Source organism: Chlamydotis macqueenii, chromosome 18, assembly GCF_036417535.1.
Source record: "Chlamydotis macqueenii isolate bChlMac1 chromosome 18, bChlMac1.mat, whole genome shotgun sequence".
NCBI classification, from domain to species: Eukaryota; Metazoa; Chordata; class Aves; order Otidiformes; family Otididae; genus Chlamydotis; species Chlamydotis macqueenii.
In genome coordinates this window covers 12,877,102-12,883,657 of record NC_141573.1, presented here as the reverse complement: position 1 = coordinate 12,883,657, position 6,556 = coordinate 12,877,102, and positions in this window count along the sequence as shown.

Genomic DNA, 6,556 nt, shown 5'->3' with positions numbered 1-6,556 from the left:
CACAGTGACGTGGGATCCTTGCCCAGTGCAGGACCAGGGAGGGTGGGCACCAGGAGCGGATGGGGACCACAGCCCCCACGTAAACACCAGCCACCCGTGATGCCAAGACAGGTTTGTGGCTGTTCTTCCCCATTTCATGTGGCCCAAGGACAACCCAGGGCCAGAGGCAAAGGCCTGGGGTCCATCGTCACTTCCTGGGTGACCTCTTGGTCCTCTTTAAATCGGCACAAACCAAATCACACTTGTCACAGAAGAGAGGGAAAAATACAGGTGGGACAAGGCTCCTTTGCAAGGGACTTGAGGGCGGTTTCACCCTCCTACAAGCTGCAAAGCCCTACCTTTTCATGATGGTATCACAGCTTGGGCCCTGCTTCTCACAGCAGGATCTCAGAAGCACCAAGACAGGAGGGTCCCCAGCTCAAAGTGCAAAGGCAGCTGGCGTGGGCCGTAGGAGAGCGGTGACCAAGGGAGCTGGAAGTAGTAGAGACCTGCTCCAGGGCCTGCCTCTGCTGTGTGGAGGTCTACAGACAGGATGGAAAGCGGTCACTGAGACATCAACCCTTCACCGTTAATGTCCAGTTGACCAAGAACAGCAAGGATGCACTTTGACTGGAGCTGCTGGAGGGCCCAGGGCGGAGGAACCAGCGCAGCCCATCGCCTGCAGCCCACAGGACCAGACCCTGCTGCACCTGCACTCAAAGGCCAAAAGCTGAGGCCTCGCCAGGGACACGAGTGGAGAGCGTTGGAGGCCAAGTAGACCTCAGTTTGCACCCACGTGAAACAAGAGCATGCAGGAGCCCACGGCCACACAGGACGACCTCCGTGGGGCTGTTCACACGAGCCAGGAGGGGATCAACCCCCTGTGAATTCATGGGAAAATAAATGAACAAGGTCGACTGCCTGTAATTCCCTGGGAGACAGCGTGCTCACATGCTGGAGGAAGTTCTACGAATTAACACGAAAAGCAAACCAGGTCCCTTCCAACACACCCCACCCCGAACAACCTGCTTCCCGAGCCAGCCGTCCCGCACAGCCTGGAGCGGAGGGCTGCAGCTCCTCACCCGCAGCGCTTTACACCAGCAGCTTCCTCTCCTCTGCTTGACACCACAGAGGTGTGATCCTTCCCCTAGCCAAGTCCCCGCCTGGCAGTGAGCCCTCAGAAACACAGAGGATTTTAGAAGCCCATGCTCTTTGATCTCAGCCCCGTGCACACACAGACGCGCGCTCTGGCAAGCGGCGGCCGCCTCCGTGCCCTATGCAGACGGTCGGCAGAGGAGCACCTTCGCGCTCAGGGACATCGCTGGAGATGGCTGGTGCTGAGGCCTGGCCAGGAGCAATGCTGAGCACCCAGCCTCACAAAGGGACCTGCCTCTCCCTCACTCAGGCAGACGCGGCGGGAGGAGAAGCGGCAGAGGCGGCCGGCTAGTCCCACACAGAGCCCATGCAAGGAGGCAGACGAGGGGTCTGTCACCATCCCAGCCTCAGGAAACAGGAGAGGCAGGGGGAAGCCACAGGCAGAGCCGACGGCTCCGGGGTGCCAGGTCTTGCCAGCCCAGCGCCCCTGCCACCACGCCCAGCCCAGGGCCTGCTGCGAGCGAGGGATACTCTGCCTGCTGCCAGCACAGGCTCCCCCACGCTGCGACACCCACCACGGCCTGCACAGGTGAAGGGGACGTCGCTGTGAGAATCCCCACAGAAACACTTGTGACAGGCGCTGCTTGCTTCAGCCCAGGCCGCTTCCAGATCTTCAGCAGGGGTTGTTCAGACCAGCCCAAGCCATGCCTGGGCAGAGTACAATGGTTAACCCAGGCCCTGCAAGAAGCAACAGGCAAGGAGACCAGTTCAACCAGTTCTCCACCACAGCCTCCCACACAGCTGTGCCCAGCACTCGGGCCGGAGCCCAGAGTCCTGGGCAAGACTGCCGCACAGTGTACTTGCTCCTCTGCAACTGGAAACATAAGCACAGGTCTCCAAGAAGACCATCCAAACGGGCATTACCAAGGGTGTCCCTCACCCCAGGCAGCCAGCCCCTCACCCCAGCCGTATTTCCGATGGGATCTGCACTGCAGCAGGGACTGAGCTCCCTGCCGCCTTGCCGGGGCAAGATCATCCACGGGGATGTGGCTCAGGCGTGGGAAGCCTTCATTTCGTTACGGATGGAGCAGCCTTGGCGCGCTGCCGTTGCCCAAAGCCCATCCCAGAGGAAGTTGTGTCTCGCCCAGGGAGGTCCCAGGCAGGCCACAGCACGCTTTGGGGGCTGCAACGCATCTCCCGGGGGTACAGACCTGGGGCTGGCTGCTCTGCCAGAGCTCCAGGCACAGCAGAAGATGGCAGGGGAAGGCACATCATCATCATTTTATTTGCTCTCCAGAACAGGATCCGGGGGTTCATCCCAGGAGCCTGGAGCTGCGCTGGGATGCAGCTGCCTGGTTTTCCAGAGCAGTTACATAACCAGATGCTGCTCGCACGGGTGAGCGAGTCGCCTGCGGGGACAGATAGCAGGCACAGCTGCACAGAGGACCTTGGTGAGCAGGCAACGTCTCAGGGAAGGAAGGTTTCGGGAGCAGTCCTGGACTGATCTTTCACAGGAAACAGGCAGAGGAGGGGTTCAGAGGATGGCGTGCCTTTGTTATCAGGCAGGCCTCTCTGTTAAGTTTTTACAGAGGAGATGACGGCTTAACATGACCCATAAATCATTTACTGCTACCTGTTCAGAGCATTTCCCTGCTGGATGACAACACACTTGCCTCCTCTGCGCCTCCCCTCACCCACCTCTGCACACCAGCTCTCTGGATGAATTTTCTCCCCAGTTTTCGTTTTAAACTTCGGTGTTCTCTTGGGAAGTGATGCGCTGAAACCAAAGCAACGAGCAGAGCGCTTGCACTGCACAAGGTCCCACATCAGGCCACCAAGAGCTGCTCCTGGCCAGACACCTCAGGGACAACTCCACCGTTAAGGTCTTGCATGACCCTGCGGAAGTGGCCGGTGCCTACAGCGCAGCGACCAAGGGACCTTTACAGCAAAATGAACAGCTGGGAGGCAGGGGGAGAAAAGCAGGAACCTTCAGTGAGCACAGATGCAGAGGGTGCCTGGGGTTTAGTCTTCAACACACCTGGAAACAGCCTTGATGTTTTTATAAGGTAACACCTACGGAAGAACCGTTAATGCATCTCCTTGCCCTGGTAAGGCCCCTGCTAATCATCGCCCGCATTTACAGCAAGTGAAACCAAGGGCCCTCTCACCACCCGCCCTGTCCAGCAGCACCCACAACACATCCCCAAGGACAGTTCAGAAGAGCTTCACGGCCACGTGGTCAGAGAGGCAGCGCCCGGCGGCTGGAGAAACGTTCCCTACCCGGTCATCGCATCTCTTGTCTTCACTCCCCTGAAAAAGCAGAGGTCAGGCACAGCCCCTCCTGCCTGCGCTCAGCATCCGAGTTTTATTTCTAACAGTTTGAGAGGTGCACGAGGCTGCGCGGAGGTGGGAGCCCTCTCTAGCAGCGACGGATGCTTTGCTACAGGAGACGCTGCTTGTTTGGCAACCGGACTGGCAGCTGCAGCCAGCCCAGCCCAAGCCATGTCACAAGGGATCCATGGTCTTCGCAACTGGAGACAGAAGGGAGGAGACTTGAGCTGTCCTTCGCAAGAGGGAAGCCCTCCTCGCAGTCTCCAAAGGCACGGAGAACAGCAGCACGTGAAGAGCGGCCATGGGAGGCAGCGACCACAGGCTCCCAGGCGCCCACCACCCCAGGCGGTATCGGAGCCTGTTCCCATGAGCCGTCCTCCTCTGCCTCGCACACACCGAGGGCAGCACCTTCTCACATCATTTCTGTCTCAGCCCTTTTCCTGCTTGTGCAACAGATTTCATACAAGCCAAAGTGAAACTTCAGAGCCTCAGAACAGCCTGCCTCTTTTAAAAACTTGCCACCCCACTGGGCAAATAGGACACTTGATTTTCTTAAGTCTGATGTTACTCAGCCCTCAGACCTCCTCTTGCTTTGCTTTATCAATCGATGAGCAGAAGGGAGGTGCAAAGGCCCTCCCGCTTCTCCCTGCAGGTCTGATCAAGACCCATTAAGAAGGTTCCTGGGACGAGGCAGGGCGTAGCACCCCGCCAGAGCTGGCAGAGGAAAGCGAGCTTTGGCCTCGGAGCCGCCTCAGCTCCACGGACGTTCCCCCAAAAGAGCAGAGGGGGCCGAAGCCAGCACAGCTCTCCCGGCATGAACGGGCAGTCCCGGTCCTGCTCCTTTGTGTCTCCATCTCATTAACAGCTCAGTCCCAAAGCTTTCATGGACTACTCAGCCTCAGACCCTTCAGACATCAAAAAGGACCTGCCTGCTTCCAACCCCACGGCATCTCCATGCTCATTACAGCATCCAGCAGCCTTTCCGAGTTTAAGCCCTAGAGCTAACGAGCAGGACATCCCGGCAATTCCCTACAGCAGCTAACGCCTTAGCCTAATTTTCCTCTCCCCAGAGGATTAGCAAGGCTGTAATAGCACTAAATAAATGCACTAATGGCAGAGTCTCAGACACTTTGTCTGGAAAACTTGTTTATAACTCACAGAATGCAGCCTGCAAATTTGGCTTTACTGTCCAGCGACACTGCTGAAGGAAGCTGCTCCCCAAACGGTGACTGGATCTGAACAAGATGTGTCCTAGATCGTTAATCAGGCAATGAGAGGTAATTAAACACCTGCCTGGAAAGACAGCCTTCGCACAAAGGGCATGGCTGGAGAAGCACCCCATGAAATCAGAGCTTTTGGGGGAGGTTTCTTTCACATCTCCCAGAAAAGCTGCTTTGCTCAAACAGCAGCGCCCCGGCAAAGGGACCACCCTGCACGAGCGCCGGGCTGAAGCACCAGGCAGCTGGCCCACGGCAGGGTGGTGGGACATTAAATGCGAGGCCAGGTTCGCTCTCCTCTCCGCCTCCACACTCGAGTGCGACACAAAGGCCCTGGAATGTGCAAAAACACCTGCGGAATGTGATGTCGTGGGTGGCGGCCACCTGAAACACCTGAACAACTCAAAGGCCAACCTGCTCGGGAGAAAAACTCCTGGCCCTGATACAAAGAGCTGGCGGGAGGAGAAGGTGCTCAGGAGAGGCTGGAGCACGCCCTTTGACAAGACCTGAGGGGCACCAGGAGGAGGATGCTCACGCACCCTCGCACAGACCATCCTTTCCAGCTCCCTCCAGACCAACCAAACCAAACCAACCTCCCTCCAAACCAAACCAGGCTCTGCTTGCAGCGCGGGAGCAGCGCGGAGAGATGAATCCCTCCTGGGTGACCAAGGCAGCGAGCAGGAGGCAGGGAGCGGAGACAGCCCCCACAAATCACCTCCCAGGCTGCAGGGCAGCGCTGGAGCCCAGCCCGTCTCCGGGCGCAGCAGCCAGGAGCATCACTGCGCTCACTCCCCCAGCCGCAGCCTGCCCACCAGGAGCCCGGTGTGCTTTTCTATCCAATCTCCTGCAGAGCTCCGGTTCTGAGCTGCTGTTCCCTGATTCCGTGGCGAGTGCTTCTGTGTCACAGGCAGGGACCAGAGCGGGATGAATGCATCTGCCACAACTAATTCTGTGCGGCCAGACTTCGCCTTTCCCAATTTAATTTGATGCTCAGAGAAAATTAGAGGTTCTTCTGCTTCTGTGGAAAAAGGCAAGCGCTGAAGGTAACGCAGAGGCTTTGATGCTCCTCTTCAGTCATTCGGGCACCACAGCCACAGCATCACTCCCTGGACCGACCACGGGCTGGGGATGAGAGGCGCTGATCTTCATGCAGCGCGTGAGCCTCGGGGAAAACTGCCCGGTCTGCTCTGTGCGCAGACACCCCCGGCCCGCAGCCGGGGGAGGGAGGGACAGGGAGAGCGCTTGCAGCGTAACTTCAGCTGTAGCAACCCCAACCCCACGGGCGCCCAGCCGTGGAGGAGGTTACCAAAGGCAGTAGGGCAGTGCCAGGAATGCTAAGAACACACTAGTACCTGGGTCCGAATTGTAATTCGATGGCACTGGAGCACATGAAAGCCGCGCCCAAGGCCTCGTGCGTACAACAGGCGTGCAAACTGCACCCTTTGAAGGTGGTTTTAAACCTCCCCCCTCCCAAGACATTGCTGCTTTTTAGGCCAGAGGTGGGAAGGTGTTCACCGCAGGTCACTCGCAGCAGCCCAGAGAAGGGCTGGGGACGCGGAGGACGGACAGACGCAGCCGCCTCCCTCGCACGCAGGAATGTGCACTTGAACTGAGCTCTAACCCAAACACAGTAAGCCAGTGCTCAGCAAGGCGCTCATCATTCACCCAGCACAGGGTAAATCCTCAGTGCAAACAAAAACAAAGAGCGAGGACACTGCAGGTATTCGGGCTGGAGGCTCCGGAGCAAGGACCCCCAGCTCTCTGCCCACCCAAGTCTCACCATGATCCACTTGCACGAGAGGGGAATTGTGCAACAGCAGCAGGGCCCCGACCGCTGCTCGGGGGATGCTGTAGCGGGACAGCAAAGGACCCAGCCTCTCCTCAGAGAGCAGCGCGCTCAGGCCCAGGAGGCCTCGCCCAGAAGGCAGGGAGCG